An 18,453-nucleotide genomic window follows, 5' to 3' on the forward strand; every position below is an offset into this window, starting at 1 on the left:
TTTCATTCCCTGTATTGTTCTTGGACATGACTTTGTGCTTCCTGTGACAAAGATTTACATTCAATTTATAAGACCAGTTTATTCTTTTTGGATGTCAGAACACAGCTATAGAACCCATCTGATCAGTTTACTCTGAATCTGATATGGCCTGCTGCTTTGCTGTCATGCTTTCCCAGATATAACCTATAGCAGGTGCCAGTCAATTGTGTTTCAATTACTCTGTCCTTAGAAAGTTCTGGGAAAGGGCCACTCTACTAATATCAAGTATGCACTTACTGGCGTTTATGTACATGTTTGTTTTCCTAAATTAAAACAACCTTTTGTAGGGTATTGCTTTCTTTGTTACATTGTGTTTTAAAAAAAATACACTGAAATTAAAGTAAGTCTGTCTACAGTATTAGACTGTAGGTTTGCTTCATTGTTTTAGGTACTTAGATTTCATGTCCAGACAAGATCTGTACAAATCAGCTGAAAAGTCAACACTCGTTTATTATCCATGTTGTCATGGGCAATTATTAGATATCTCTTAATTTCAATTTCTTATTTCTAAACATGAAATGATAAATTTGTAATGATATTGCTCAGCATCTAAAACACTGGTGTATTTAAAAACATTTTTATAAAAGATACATGTATATTTATAGCAACTCCTATGTGTACAGATGTTTAGGTCTGAGCCAGAAACTCTCTACAATGATTACTGTTGCTGATCATCACCACAGGTCTCAGATCTCTTGTAAAGTCTTCCTTTGTCCCCTGGAACATTGTTTCCAGAATGTAACCATCAATGAACCGCTTGATGGGCATCAGTGATGAAATAAGCAGCTTCTCTTTTAGCCTCAAGTCAGATTCCATCAAGTCTGTCAGACAGAGTCCATGGGCCTGTGCCTCATAGAGACAACAGTTAACACATTCAGGCATCATTTTCATATAAGCTTCCTGTCTTCCCACCTATTTTACATTCCTCTACTAGTATTTACTGAGATCGTGTCTCAAACGTTCTGCTTCAATTCGTGTTTGTCTTGTCATCTGGTTAAAGGACAATTCAGATAAAGGAACTAATGGTTGATGAATGTTAGTTGTCAATATTACTTTTTAGAATAGGATTAATTTCTGTTGAAGTACTATCTATATAAATTATCTAACAAATTGATGTCTCACATAGCTAAAACCACTTATGATCTTGAGAATATCATTGTTTATTTAAAACATGGTTAAACATGGTGACATAATGGATCATAGTTTTATTTTTTGTCTCTGTGTGTGATGTGGCCAGTAAAGACTGCAATGAGATAGTTTGCCTTCAGACAGACCATATGCTCTTTCTGATGTTCCGTAAAGTAGCATATTATCCAATTTAGCAAGAACAAACTACTACTTAACATTGCACTTGTTTCTACAAAATCCCTGGGGATTTTCTTCTCCAGGAGCAGTCTGGATGACAATTAGGAGGTGAAGAAGTGTCTTTTATATTTATGAAAACAAATGGTTTTGTTTGCATCTGTATTTCCAGCATCTTAAGAAATACCCACCCAGGGAAAGTACACAAAACCATTTGCTAAGTGGATGACTGAAAGAATGCCATACCTTGTCTCTCCTGTTTATAAATTCATTGGGATATTCAAACACTATAGCAAAGTAAGGAAGGGGTTTGCTGAGAGCCTTACTGAAAACTTCTTTTCTAGTTTTTATAGGTGCACAGATGGTTATGTGAAATACAGAGAAAGATTTTAGTCTCTACAATTCTGGCAGGATAACTGAAGAATTAAAGAAATAATGGGACTTAAAAGCAGGCTCACATTTTATGTTATATAAGTTGAATTTCTGATGACTTGGGGCAGTGATATGACTTTTATAGTTTTTCTTCCACGTTTTGGTTACATTTTCTAAGCAAAATGACTCTAAGAATTTGAAGGTAAGAACCATATTTAAGCCATGTCTTTATCTGGTTTAAAAGTAGTCTGTAGTTCTTTTAAGCATCTCATAAGGAACATACTTCTATTTCCATTGTATTGGGAAGAAAAAATGAAGCTGAGAGAGTTTATGGGACTGTTCACACATAGGTAGTTAAGAAATAGTGGTTTTAAATATAAAGAACAAAAACACCAAAGACCTCTTTCTCAGACCTATATTTTAAATAGTATTTGTAAATATTTTACTAAATTAGAAATGAATGTCTGTAAAAAAGTAGATGAACTAGAAATAACTTTTCCAAATTAACAATTTCATATTACCCTCTTTAGACATATTCTATGACTAGAGAAAATTGTTAAAAAGTAAGCAGCAGTATTTTTAAACAACACCAGAGAGACCAATTAAGGACAAATAGGAAGATGAATAAAATCTATTTAAATGAAGGGATGAAAGGAACAATTTACAAAAGAATCAGACTTTCATAATGAAATACAGAACATACATGAAACAAGAAGAGGAGGATGAAAGGATGGAAAAATAGGCAATTAAATATCTCACAAAATGCCTGATGTGCTGTGTAGGTTTATGAAAGTATACATGTAATCAATTGTATCAATTGTATACATGTAATCAATTGTATGGCAAGTAATTCTAAATTGAATAATTATTTGGAATGTCAATGATTATAGGAGCATAACAAAGAATGCATACAGAACTCAATGCAAAGAGACAAATATTTATTTTTAAAATAAGAATTTTGGAGCAGTAGAAGGCTACTGGAAAATTTCAAAGAGATCTTTTGGATCATCTAAAAATTATAAATGGAATAAAGTATGTAGAAACAAAACTTAAAAATGAATTTAATTTTTGATTTAATGAATGAAGAAATGTATTGAAATTAGGATCAGAGTTTTACAGTGTCATGAATTATAAGTAATATATATATGTATATAAGTAATATATATATGTATATATACATATATATACATATATATACATATATACCTGAATATATATATTGAGAGAGAGAGAGAGATAGAGAGAGAGAGAGAGAGAGAGAGAGAGAGAGAGAGAGAGAGAGAAAGAGAGATGACATGCACCATTACCACCTGATTAGTCTTACTGGTTATTTTCTTTTTAAATTGTGTTTCAGTTTTTCAATGAATTTTTTTATGATGTGTGTACGCATGTGCATGTCATGTGGTGTGTTTGTTTGTTTTGTTTTGTTTTTTATTCTGGTTTGTTTGATTTTTATTTGCATTTTTTTATTTCTAAAAAGAAAGATGTGGCATAGATTTGGGTATGTGATTACTTGTGCGATCTAGAAAAACCTGGAGGAGGGAAGCCCTGATCAGATTATTTTTAATATATATATATTTATTGGAAAACTTAAAACACAATTTAAAAAGAAAAAAATAACAGTAAGACCAATCAGGTGGTAATCGTGCATGCCTTTAATCCCAGCACTTGGGAGACAAGAGCATGTGAAGCTCCATGAGTTTGAAGTCAGGCTATTCTATATAGTGAGTTTGAGACAACCAAAATAACAAATACAAATTTAAAATAGAAAATAAAAGAAAAACACAAGCAAACAAACAAACAAAATGTAAAATAAAACAAGTAAAACAAAAATAAAATGATGAGACTAAAAAATATCTAACCAGAGAAATATTAAATAAAAGTCTACAAAATTACCATTGAGTTTATTTTGTATTTGGCCATCCTCTTGTGAGCATGAGAATTACTCTTGACTGTTCAAAAACTCGAAACTAGATAGGTCATAAACCTATGGGGGGCAGAACAAATAATATTTTTCTACTGTGGGGCAGGTAGAGAGTGCCACGAGAGGACTGGCAAAGAACTGGCATGGAACTGGCACTGTAGAACATGTTGAAACCTGGGAAATCTCAAAGCTTGAGACAGGCAGGAGTGGAACTAGCTTTCTCCCAGTTTCCATGCCTGCCTCAGAGTATGTAGCCAGATTCCCCCAACCAGGTAGTCGGCAGTCACATAGCACAGCACTTGGAATTCTAGATTATGCAAATAGAACATTACAAGCATCTTAGTGTCAGTCAATAGAAAACATCTACCCCTCCAATACCCCAAGTTCCCTAACCACATGGAATAAAACGTGCACAAGTTATTTCAACAAGAGTTGTCTGAAACTGGCTGTTTTTACTAAGCTGTAATACTTAGTTTAAGACTATTTCTCTCAGAAGTTCTTATTGTTGAATCTTTGGACCCACCTGCCTGCTGGCCAGGCTCATGTCTCTCAAAGAAGCTAGCATTAGAACACAGTCCCCAGACCTTATCACAGCTGCCACAGCCACACTAGGACTCTGGACCCCAGACCTTGTGCTGACAGCAGAGACACTTTACTTTTTTTTTTTTTTTTTTTTTTTTTTTTTTTTTTTTTTTTTTTTTTTTTCCTAAGAGCTGTAAATTAAATTTGGCTTTCTGGCCTTAAGAAAGTTCTGTGGTCAGGAACCCTATTGTCTCAGACTCTGCTTTAATCCCTCCTGGCCTACTATGCAGCAGTGACTGAAGCCCTGGAGGGAAGAGCTCGACTGCATGCCACACCCATTCTGGACTTTGCCCTGTCCTCTCCCATCTGGTGTACCACAAGCGTCCAGACACCCCAGGGAAGAAAGGCCGAACCAGGAACCACATTCTGCTACTAAAGAAATATGTTAATAAGTTGGCCCATAATGGCAGTCTACCATACCCAAATGGTAGTGTCTCACTCAGCCTTCAACATGAAACTACTTTCTTCACATGGTGACTACACAGAGACCCACAATTAGACAATATGAAGTAAATGAGAACATTTTAAATGCTCAGTTCTAAATAGGATGTCTTCATCAAATGTCTCCCTACAGGATTCAGAGAACTATGAGGGAGAATTAGAAAGACTGTAAAAGCCATGAGGAATGGGTAAGTCAATGTTACAGAGTTCCTAGTTCAAAGTACAGATGGGAGAGCAAAAATTTTAAACTGACAATAAATGAAGGATAGTCTCCACACAGTAAAATCAAGCTCAGTGATAACTGATTTCTCATACACTATAGAAGATTCCAGAAGATAATGATAATCCTCCTGAGAGCTGGGAAAGAAGATGACAAATTAAATAGTTTGATTTGTTTTATATTGCAAAAGTGAAATCCTATTTTTAGAGATTACTAGAAGAGATCCAACAAAGAATCTTGAGTAAGACAGACATTAAAATGCAAAATAGAATATTGAATGAACAGAAATTCAATAGAAATTAAGAGAAGGAAAGAAGTAAACATAAGAAAAAAGTGAACATAGCTGAATAGGGTAACATTTTCTATGTGAGATCCTTCATTCATATCGGAGCATATAACAGGCAAAACTCTACTTTAGAAAAGGTAGGTTTATTTTGGCTTATTCTTCAAGGGGAAATAGGTCATCCTGGCAGAAAGGGTTAGTAGCCGGAGCCTGGCTGTTCACATATAGAACAGTCAGGAAGCAGAAAGTTCACAAAAAGTGGAGGTTGCTCGTAAAGGCTATGAGGGCTATAAGCCCTAAATTGAACAAATCTACAGTTCTAGTGACATACTTCCGCTGGTGAGAATTGAGTTTCTATAACTTCTACATCTTTCTTAAATGTTATTACCAACTGGGACCAAATGTTTGGACACAAGAGGCTACAGGAGCCTTTCATATCAAACTACATAATTTCATTGTTAAAAACTATTACAGCTTCGGGGGAAAAAGAAGCTACTGATTTCCCATTAATGTATATAGGCGTAAACACCTGTCTTGTATCAGTCAGAGTCAGAAATGATAAATGGCTAGGTCTGTGGGAGTATGGTAATAGGGTGTGTACTTTCATACAATACAATATTCACTGAAGAATAGTAATTTAAGCCAGATGTGATTGTGTGCAATTGTTAAGTTCAGTCTTTGGGAGGTGGAGGGAAGAGAATCCTAAGACGTTTCTAGAGAGTCTGGATGCTCCAGAGTAAGGCAGTATCTAAGAGGGCAAAACAAAACTTTTGTGTGTAGTGTAGGTGTAAGCCCAAATCATTAAAATCATTATGTTGCTTTGAAAGTAACCTAAGATAAACTAGAAAAAGTTAAGGTGAAACATGATAATCAGACCATTCTATGGTCTATGTTAGGTTCAAATATAAAACAATTACATAGCACAGTGATACCTCTAATGCTAAAATAGAATATTAGATTTGCATCATTAATTAGAATAAAAAATTGTCTAGGTGGAGTCCCCCCCCCAGATACAATGTTACTATGTGTTTCTATGAGAAAACATTTTAGAAACTAGACAAGAAGAGTAGAATAAAGAGAAAGAGTCTTGAACAGTCATTCCAAACCTTTGTAATTCACAAAGGAAATAGTAAAATTATAAAGCTGAAGCTTAGGAAAAAAGATTATAACAGAGATATTAAGTGTGATATTTCCATGTTAACTAATAACAGTAAGTGAATAACTGAATGGGTGGACCCATAAGGTAGTATTACCTCATGAGAAATAGTAAAATTTAACCACACAATACACTGTTGTATGTGAAGAAAGTAGCGGAATATTAACTTCTATTCACTTCAGTATTGTATTAAGTTAAAACTACCCAAACACCTGTAATACTCATATACACATGTTACAATAGTCAAATACAGTATGGTAGTGTTACCTGAAGATAGGGCCCATGATAACTATTTTACAGAATTAGAATAACTATTTTATAGAATTATAGAAATTGGATAATTAAAATTGTAATGAAATACAGCGACAGTAGCAAAATTTGTTCCAAGTTCAGGCACTTCATTCTGCATGTTCAAGTATGTTTACATGTCTGTCTGCCCATGTGTGTACTTGTGTGTCAGGGTGCGTGTCTGTGTATATTGTGTGTGTGTGTGTGTGTGTGCGTGCGTGTGTGTGTGTGTGTGTGTGTGTGTGCGTGTGTGTGTGTGTGTGTATCTTTGCCTTTATTATGTCTAAACATTTGTGGTGGGTGGAGGAGGAAAATTTTATTTTGTTTGAATCTTCAGTATATGTCTTTCCTGAGGCCAGGATACATCCCATAATTAGTAATCCAAACCACTTGTCTGAAAAGTGAGAAAATCAATATGCTAAACTGCTCTCAGTGTGTGCTGTCTTAGGACTTTGCATCCAGGGCACAGACTAGTGCTTGTTCTGCCCTCTGCTCTCCCTCCTTCTGCTGTGATTATTCTCAGCAGAACGGTCCTATCAAGTCCTCTACTCATGGAGTCTTGACAATCACACAAACTCTGTTTGCATCTGTCAAGCATTGCCTGAAAAACTGAATTCATGCAAATGCTGCCTGTCAGCCTCTAAAAAGGACAGAGGGACTCTGATTCAACAGATGGCCAAATAGACATCCTGGCCTGATGTTTCCTTTCAGTAGAAAGTGAATTTAACCATTTACTCTTACTTCAAAACCACTTATTTTTTTTTCATTTTACCTTAATACTTTACTTACACTCCTTCATGTTTTATCTATTTTGATAATGCTATCAGTACACATAAGATGATTTTTTTAAAGGAAAATAGCATTTTCCCTATCATCAATGGCATTATGTCACGTCTTAAATCTAAGGTGACATATCCATACTGGCATGGTTGAAAAAACTGTTTATTTTTCAAGTGACAGCCTCTTCATCTCTTCAGGATTCTATGTGAGTCTGGGTGGTCTGTCATCTAACTTTTTTCCCCCATTGACCCCTGTTTTATGTCTATCTTTCTGCTTTTATCACTCAAATTTATTTCCATGCTGCTTCCTGCCTCAGCACTTTCCAGAACTCTCTTCACAGCTATGATGATTCTCATTCCTAACATTCTATCACAGATAATATCTGTACTTCAGTGAGATCGCATTGTGGTAGCAACATCCTTACTAATGAAGTAAATTCCTGCTGTAATTGCAAGACAACATATCTACCTAAGTGCTTTTATCTTCATTTTTATTTTATTCAAGTCTGCCTACCAAATACAAACAGCAACATAAGGCTTCAAGTGTTATAGACCCTGTTTATTTCAGTTACATTACCTCAATACACTCCAGACCCTATCACAAAATTACACAGTTATTCAAAAACCATACTATGCCATCTGGCTTTTGCTAGTTGAATATACTGAAACTTTCTGCATAAATGGGTTGTTTCATTTCTCTTCATCAAAAAAAAAAAATTGATTCATGAAATTCTGAATTGTATGCCAGATCTGAAAAGCACTTACAAGGATATCTATATGTACTACCATTTCAGATATGATTCTGGTCCACAGTTGTCATACACATCAACAGTGCTCAAAACTACAGCATGTTAAAATTTACTTATCTATATGACCTGACTTCATACAGTATTTATCATCCTTCCCCCATTTTAAAGAAGAGAGTTCATCATCTTTTTTGCATTTTTGTCTTTCTGGTTTTTTAAAGCAAATTGTCACCAAATACATAACTTAGACTGTCTACTCATGACATTTCCTTAATTTTCTGTATATTGTCTTAAGATTCTGTATATTGTTGACTGAAGAGATACCCTGGTTTTCGAGAGCATTGTTTGCTCATGCAGTAGGCACAAGACAGCTGATAGTCCCACTTGTACCTCCATTTTTATTGAATCCCAGATCCTTCTCTGACCTCTGTGAACTCCACATATACATGGGGTAAATGCATGAATGCAGGGAACATGCATAAACAGTATAAAATACACATTAAGAATTACCTGTATGTCAAAAAAAAAATAGAGAATTCCATTCCAGCAAAATCTCAAATGTAGAATGACTAACTCCATGTCTAGTGTACTGTTTGGAATTACCTGAATTTTTATTAACTGCAACTTCTAGCAAATCACATTGGCTGTTATATGAAAACTAAGCTAAAAATTTCTCCATGAGATGGTCCATTAGAATGATCAACATGAGTAGTGAAATAGAAGGAGAGAGAGGAAAGAAAGGATAGGAAAATGGACTGAAGGTTCAGACAGAAAGACTGAGGCAGGCATACAGAGACAGAGGGGGTGGAGAGAGAGAGAGAGAGAGAGAGAGAGAGAGAGAGAGAGAGAGAGAGAGAAAGAGACAGAGAGACACGACAGGCAGACAGAGACAGAGAGTAATATAAAAACAGACACATAGAGACAGATAAAGAGAGAACTGCATATTTTTTTCAGGCAGATTCATCTCCCAAAGTGTCTATAACTTCCCAAGAGCAGCAGCACCAGCTGGAGCTCAAGCTTTTAAGCAGGAGGCTGCAGAAAACATTTTATACTCTAACCCTAAAGACTTCAAATGCTAACATTCATTTAAACAGACAGATACTGGGCCTAATCATCACTCCTTCAAAAGCCTATTCTATTTTTGTTGAGTTTTTATAATTCACTGGAGTCTTTAGAATGTTTATTATTTAAGGAATCAAAATACATGAATAAATATATAAATAAAAAAATTTACCAACTATTTTTTTACTTTCTTTGAAAATAATGGGGGAAACTTTTATTTTGTTTTTATAATAATTTTTCATTGGAAAAATAGCACCATCATATGGGAAAAATCATCCATCTTGATCAGAGAGAAACAATAAACATGAAATACTGGAGAGTGACTAGTAAAACCTAAACAACCCATCCAGAGAATCCTACAGTGAGGAAGCTGCCTGTTGACAACAAACTCATAAAATAAATCTTGGCTTCGAAACCTTAAAGGATACTTGAAATAAAATCAAGGAAAACCAAGGACTTAGACAACCCAGGCTAGTGAATTAAAACCAGTAAGAACCTCATATTGAAATCATTAGTTTAGCAAAATGCTCTAACAACAATAAACTAAATAGGGTCTTATTTTATGCATTGAGAGAATTAACAGCATCCTGCATAAATAAGAAAAACATATGTATTGTGAGTGGGGAAAAATTCACCTGCCTGTGAATATTCCCAGTGAAACGGAGAACACACAATGAGCTCTAGACTTCAGTAGTAATGTTTACTATTATTAATATTTCTATTAAAGCTAACAACATTTTTAAGAAGCTAAGAATTCCCACACGATGAATCTGTGTGTTACTTGAAATACTATTTATATAATAATATGTAATGAACTGCAATGCACAATTTTGTATGATAAAGAATTTTCTTCTTTGTGTAGACTTACTTTACTAGTCTAGGACCACACTATAACTACTGTTTCTAGTTATACATAATGTGTACTTTATTCTACACAACAGTTTGTAAGATGGCTTACCATGTATTTGAGACTTTGTGTATTTAATAATTGTCCCCATCTAACAACAATCTTAGTGACAATGCTTTTGTTTTAAAAAAAAAAGGTATAGATTGTGTTATGTGCATTTGCAAGTAAATAGAGATAAACTTTAAGTGCACAGACATACATAAAAACGACAATGTGTATGAAACATTCAGAGTGCATATTAAGTAAAATTACAAAATAATTTTCTTTGAATTTTCTTAAATACTGTTTCTACTTCATAGAAATTACTCAAAACAGCAATATTATCATTGTCATGAAATTACTGATGAACAATCATTCTTAAGTATAATATGCTGTTTATTGTCTGTGGAAGTTAAAATTAATTTTTAAGACATATATTAAACACCTAGTAAATGATATTGGCCTTCCATTTGCATAGATATATGATAAATGTCACATTGTAGCTATTTGCAAGATTATATATTAATTTTTACATATTGTTTAGAGATTCGCTAAATTTTGATATTTAAGGAAGAATACTTTGATATACCTAATAATTTAACATGTACGTAATAAATAACCCAATAAAATATAAACTAAGTAGCAATTTCTTTGTTTTTTTTAATTTTTATTTATTCATTTTTTTATTTTTCGAGAAGGGGTTTCTCTGTGTAGCCCTGGCTGTCCTGGAACTCACTCTGTAGACCAGGCTGGCCTCAAACTCAGAAATCCACCTGCCTCTGCCTCCCAAGTGCTGGGATTAAAGGCGTGCGCCACCACTGCCTGGCTAAGTAGCAATTTCTAATTCTGTATTGTTATAATATTCAAACATTGAAGGGTTGTTTTTATATAGTTAAATACATATAATATATATTTAAATATGTATACTTATAGTAATAAAATAATCTTCTGGATGAATTGCAAAATATCTAATTATAAAAGAAGGTATCTATTTGGGTTTAGTAACAAAATATATCTGGTGTAATTATTGTTATAAAATATTTTTAAAGTATTTAAGTCTGAAATAAGTATATTTATAAAATGTAGTTTTGAGAGATTTTCAGTCAGCTGAACCTTTTTATCTTCTGAAAAAATCACTGTAATTTGGAATATTTAAAACTGAATCCTATGACAGTGTTATAGCATGCATAAATTTATTGAAATAGGTAGCAAAGAAAATATATTCAATATTTTTTATTGATGTGAACAGGATCAAGTATTCATGATTTCCAAGTATCTATCTTTAATTCTAATTACCTGTTCTAAGAGAATACAAGACACACAAATGTACATTAACAATTTTTATGTACCATCTGCTAGCAATGAGTCTATGCCAAGCATGATTGTGTGTGTGATCATTTTAGACTGTTTTCTTAGCCTCTGATATAAAGCACTGATAATTGAAAAACAGATCATTTAAGATGATAAAACTAAATTATTCCTCAGCTAAATGTATTATGCATTTTTCCAGCTATTTCTATTCACCGAATCATTGACACATAGGCTGAAACTTAAATGCTTTCTGAAAGAGTTTTCTTGGGCAGGAATTAACTTCTATTTCTACATTCTCCATTGCATCAAAGCACAGTCTTATTATGTTGGCTATGATTCAATTGTAAAAGAAGAGCCTTTGGCCCAGTACACTTCTATCCATATCATAACACTACCTATCACCAAGAAGGCAGTAAGCATCTGGTTAGACATGTGGTCAAGCCTGATACAGATCTCCCCTAAATCTGTGGTGTGTGTTTGTGAGCGTGTGTGTGTGTGTGTCTGTGTGTGTGTGTTTACATGTCTGTGGAGGCAAGAAATATAAATGGAGTCTTTTTCAATTGCTTTCTACTTTATTTTCAGAGACCGAGTGTTTCTTTTAACATAGACCTCAGCAATTCTGCTACAGTGTCTATCCAGTAAACCCCAGGGAATCTCCTATCTCGGTGGCCCGCCTCTGGGACTACATGTACTGCTGGAGTTATTTGTTTTCATAGGTGCTGTGCATCAAACTCAGGTTGCCATTCTTTTCTAGCAAGCTCTTAACCAACTGACTCATCTTACTAGTCCATGATTAAAGAACATTTTATCTTCTTACTGCTTCGTAGTGCATTGTTCGTCGTGAGCCACATCCCAAGTTCAAAAAGAAGAATTTCAACAGCAACACAATAACTGCTCTCAGAAACATCTCTTGTTTAAAAAACGTCCAAGTAAGATTTCTAAAGAAGGTTTCCAGTAGCAAGGCTAGGTTACATCAATTTGAGTTGTTGGCTCAGCAGGTCCCACGGAAATCATCAATCAACCCAGGCTTTTGCCAAGAAAGTGGGTTGTTGCTTAGAAACTGACAATGTGGCTCCATTGCCCAGAGCAACACCCACACAACTCACTGAACACTAGAAAGTCAAGTTGTTGCCTAGATGAAGCCTTTACCCTTACATTAGCATCTTCAGTGTGGGAAGATACCATGGAGGTGACCACAAAAGAAATATGCAAATCAACCCCACCACAAAATGGCTGATGTAGAATGTGTCATTCCTACAATATATGCTAGAACAAGCGAGGCACAGAAGTTGTGGGAGTAGCCAATCAATATCTGATTTGACTTAACACACACTCAACAAGTAGGAACTGGCACCCATGGTACGGTAAGCAAGAACCAAAAACAAAAGCCAACACTATTTCTCTAAAAAGTAAAATCGATAAAATGACTTCTAATGATATGCTATACTCATACATCAGTGCCCACTAAGCCATCATCCGAGAGGTGCAGCAGAGAACCACACATGCAGAGACCCACAGCCAGATATTACCTAGAGAAAGAGTCCCTGGAAGACTTTTCTTTAAATGCGATGTCTCTATAAAATTCCTCCCCCCAAGAGCTCAGACATCCCTGCAAACCTTGAGGAAGAAAGAATATGAGATCAAATGGGATGGAGGACACCAAGAGAACAAGGTCTTCTGAATCAACTCCGCAAGGTTTGTATAAACTCACAGAGACTGGGGCAGCAAGAACAGGGCCTACACAGGCTGGAACAGTCTTCTGTATATTTACTATAGCTTTCAGCTTTGTATTTTGATCTAACTTTCATTGGGTAAACGAATGGTCCCCTGATTCCTGCCCTTACTCTTGGAGTTCTTTTCCCTTCTTTTGGGTTAGTTTGTCTAACCTCAGTGTGATGGTTTTTGCTTAATCTTATGAAGTTTTTTTTTTTGTCTGTTTGTTTATTATCTCTAAGAAGCCTGCTCTTTTCTAATGAGATAGAGAAAGGATGTGAATCCAGAGGGGAGGGAGATGAGATATAACTAGGAGGAGCAATTGGAGGGGAAACTGTAATCAGGATATATTGTTTGAAAAAAAGAATCTATTTTCAAAAATGCCAATGCTATGGCATAAAAATTTAATAAACTATGCTTGTGCACACTAGAAAATAGTTTTATATAATATCATGTAATTATATTGTATAATTCTGTAATTCAATTAAATTATTGGTAAATTATGAGTTATAAGCATCTTTTAATGGCACAAAACACACATTAATAATTACATTAATGTCTGCAAAATTTTTTCAGTGTAGGCATGTGTAACTAGTCTCCAGATTTTTCTTACATATTGGTTTAACATTCAAGTTAGCTTAAATTATAACTTGCTTGAGAAGAAATAAGGTCAAATTTAATTATAACCTTTCATAGCAGTTAGAAAAGAACATTAAACTTATCTATAAATTATTGAATTAAACAAACTCAATTTTAGACATACATTTGTATGACCTTATAAGAACCACTTTAACTTTTTAATCCTGTTTTTATCTATGAAGCAAGAATTTACATAAGAAGATGTTAAAATTAATTGATATATTAATTATAGTATATAATACTCATATATTATAATGTATGTTCATTTTCTAACCAAATATAATAGATTAAGTATAAAATATACTTATGGTTAAATTTTTTTGCTGTAATAGTATATTAGAAGCAATATGAATATGTCTTTTTTGAAAAGTAATGACATGAAATAGTGTTTTGTTAGTGAATTTAAAGACTTTTTTTTTAAAAAAACTATTCTTTACACTGGCAACAATGTATGTTTCTGATTGAGAAAGAACATATTATTTATATACTGTTGTAGTCCGAGCTGCCCCACGCTTGGGGGCCAAAATGTCTCAGACCGTTCTGTCAATGTTAGGACCTGCACTGCCAAAAGCCTTGGGGACTAACTTGTTAACCCACACTGCCCCAAGCAGTTCTGGTCTGTGGTTCGGGGTTCACCAAGAGAGAGAGTGAGGATAGACTCGAGGAATGGAGACCAGAGTGTGATTCAATCCCGTTTATTCTTCAGTCTCTCTTCTTCTCTCCAAGTCCCAAGTCTTGAGCTCCTAGTCTCTAGTTCCTAGTCCCTTGTGCCTCCAAGTTCCAAGTTTCTTCTTCCAAGTGCCAAGTGCCTAATGTCTAATAACTAACTCCAAGTTGTTCTCTCTAACCTAATTCCTAGTTCCAAGTTGTACTCTCTGAAGTGTCTGATTCTCTGTTACTCCAAATTGTTCTGCTGAAGTGTCTGATTTTCTGTTCTTCCTCCACGAGTCTAATGTCTACTGATTCTCCTGTCTGCCTCTGACTTTTATGTCTCACTTCTAAGCCACACCTTTTAGTCACACCTTTAATCATGCCCTTAGGTCATGTCTCTAAATCTGATCTCTAAGTCACACCCTTAAGTCACACACCTTTAAGTCTCACACACCCAAGAGAAGATCCTGGGTACAAAAGCAAGATGTTATCAGAGTGTGCTCAGCTGTTATAGGCTAATGTAATCAAATCTCTTGTCAGGGTATATGGCTCAAGATGGCTGCAAGGATGATAGCCGCCTTCTGTCAGATCCCCACATTATACAAGTTAAATTAAATATTTCCTGTTAAAATTTGAATGATTAGGGGCACACAGAAGAAAAATTATTATATTATTCTGATAACCATAGAAATAATATAAGCACAACATGTAACTATGATCATAGAAGTGTATCTGTTCCCACCTTATCACAATCATTTTAATTCCTTAGTATTATAAACTTTTTCATGGATGACAGGATCCTGAAGTTAGTGCTTTTAGACTTCGGGCTCGAAAATAGCTCACAGTGAGCATTAAGAAGGTCAGGTGAAGTCAAGGAGATCTTTTAATGAAATTAATTAAAACCTAGATAATGAGCAGCTTTTTAATACAAGAAGATGGAAAATGATCGTATCTTAAAGCCTCTATTTTTATTCATTTTTATCACTTTGAGGAAGAACTGGTTAAAAAAATTATACATATCACTTCAAGTTTCTAAAACAGTTACTCTGTTCATATGAAAAGAGAAGCTCAAAAATATTCAATAATTTTTTACAAATTGATAAATTTTTTTTTATGAACTGGTACCTTTAAAAAATTAAAAAGAATAAATTTCTAATTATAAACAGATTTTATTATAAAGGTTTTGTTCCAATGGTTTTCCAATGAAGTAAATATCTGTTAACCAATATCCACAGAAGAGAATGTAAACTTCAAATGTAGCCGGGCAGTGGTGGCACACGCCTTTAATCCTAGCACTTGGGAGGCAGAGGCAGGCAGATTTCTGAGTTCGAGGCCAGCCTCGTCTACAAAGTGAGTTCCAGGACAGCCAGGGCTACACAGAGAAACCCTGTCTCGAACCACCCCCCCCAAAAAAAACCTTCAAATGTAACTTCCATTACTCTAAAAGACAAAATTTTAAGTCCTAAGAACACCTAGGTCAAACATTTTCCCTGTAACACTAAGGTTTTGTCAAATGCAAATGTTTTATAAATATTTTCAAGTTGGCAGACTGTGTTATTTGCTCTGCGTTGCTGTAACAAGTACCTTAACCAAACCATGTCAGGGAGGAAACATTTATTATATCTTTATCTCATGCATCTTTGAAGGGAGCCAGGAAAACACCTTGAGGCAGGAGCTGTCAGTCATAAATCTATACAATCTCTTATAGATATTGCTGAGACCAATCTGATTTAAGCAATTCTCTAACTGACATTCCTTCTTCCAACGTGATTCTAGGTTGTATCAAATGACAATAAAATGAACCAACACAAATGACCCCTTTCAACTTGATATACACACATATGACTTTTAAACTATAATGCCTCTTCTGCAATAACATCATGGCCACGGATGTAAGAAAGACTAGCCATTCAATGCTTGTGTTTTTCAGATTATGAAGTACTAAATGAAACTGAACTATTTTGACAGTACATTACTACCCATCCACAGTATACTGCTTACAAATCCCTGTCTACATTTAGTACTTTACAGTTTTTAGTTTATCTATATTATAATTCTGCTTAGGATTTTACTGCTGTGAAGATACACTATGACCAAGACAACTCTTAAAAAGGCAAACATATCATTGGTGTTATCTTACAGTTTCAAGGGTTTATGCCATTATTATCATGGTGGAAAGCATGGCAGCAAGTAGGCAGACTTGGTGTTGGACTATCTGAGAGTTCTACATGTTCATCCACAGGCAGCAAAAGAGGACTGTCTTTAGCCAGCAGCCAGGAAGAAGTTCTGATTCAAAACTGGGTGGAGCTTAAGCACAAGAGACCTCAAAGTTTATCCTCAAAGTGATACTTTCTTTAACAAGGCCATACCTCCTAACAGTGCTATTCCATTTGGGCCAATCATTCAAACACATGAATCTATGGGGCCAAACTTATTCAAACTACCACACTTTCATACAATTTTTTTCAACAATTTGAGATCCATGTAAAATAGCAGCCTCTGTGTGGCTTTTAAAAATTATAAACATTAATATTGTTCTCCAAAACATGTTAATTTTTCAGTAATTTTTTGATAAGTATTCCAAGAGAATGAGACCAGAACAGTTAGGTGTTCTCAAGTTCTGAATTACTTTATTATGCAGAGAATGTCTTGAGTTTAGGAATTCTTTCTCTGTTCAAGAAAGCAGCTAAAGTGAGGTTTCTGACAATAAATCTGATGTGTTGTTTTCCACATATATTTCAAAAGAACTTTAAATTATAAATAGAAAAATAGTGTCCTACTTTACAACCTAAGTATCTGAGTCTCCATGTTCTGAAATCCCAACATGAAATATTTAGGTGCTGATGCTGATGCTGATGGTAGGAGACTTGTCAAAGAGGTACAATATAGCATTTTTAAGAAGCCCCAACCAAGTTGGCGATAACCCATTTTGTAACCATAACTCATAAACCTGGCAGAAAAAAAGTTAGGATAATTCATTTTTCTAAAGATACAACATAAATTTCCCCATTGTATAACAATCTGTTATATTTTATGTATTATTAATGACATAATTATTGTAAGCTATATACCATACTTTTTCAAAGTTTATTAAGGTTTAAATCTTGTTCCAAAGTTGACTAAAGATATAAACAATTTAAGAACCCAAGGGGATAGAAATATACAACCATCCATGAATCTTTTCTTTAGCATTCCCTTGATTACATATTAATACTTTCTGGAAGAAAAATATCCAATATTGGTGACTCCTGTCATAACCATATTTCTTTTTTTATGTTCCTGTTTTCATCATTGTTAATATAAGATTGTCTGTACCAGTTTGTGTTTAGCTTCTTCATCTTATACCTACTTGCCCCACTGTCCAGGACTACTATATAATCACTCAAACTAGAGGACATTTTTTTTCTTACCCAACTTAAAATTATGTCAGTGAACAGTATATACCACTTTTCTTCAATATATCAAAAGTCAGAGACACAATATTTTTTATGCCAACTGTTTTTCTTTATTTTTCTAAGAAGTACTCTTTTACATAAATTGTAATACTTCCTATTTAAAAGCAGTAAAAACAATTAACCTGTGCATGGACATTAGGTTTTCTCTATAGAGAAAAAAAAAGTTTTAAAAAAATCAATTCTTCCTCTAAAAAAAGGTGTCATGTAATTTGATAGAATACCCTTGGTTCCAAGACTCCAGCATTGTCTTTCTTCTTAGTATTGTTGAAAGTTTTGATGCAAATTTTCATTGCAATCTTTCTCTTTCCTTTTTTTTCTCCATTCTTAATCTCCACCTTCCTGACTAACTTCATCACAGTTGTTGAAAATTATCCAAGGTTTGACTCGTATGCCTAATATTTTGTAGCAACTCTTGACAAAATACATTTTTAATTAGTAAACCCAAATCGCTTTATTTAATTAATACCAAAAATCAAAATCGTCAACCAAAAAAGAAGAAAATAATTATTTCTCCATAGAGCATACCTGTCATAATATATATTTTTTGTTGCCAAAATTACCACTGTTAGGCAAACTGGGAATTCTTCCACAAATGGACAACATT

The sequence above is a fragment of the Arvicanthis niloticus genome, chromosome 18, assembly GCF_011762505.2.
Source record: "Arvicanthis niloticus isolate mArvNil1 chromosome 18, mArvNil1.pat.X, whole genome shotgun sequence".
NCBI classification, from domain to species: Eukaryota; Metazoa; Chordata; class Mammalia; order Rodentia; family Muridae; genus Arvicanthis; species Arvicanthis niloticus.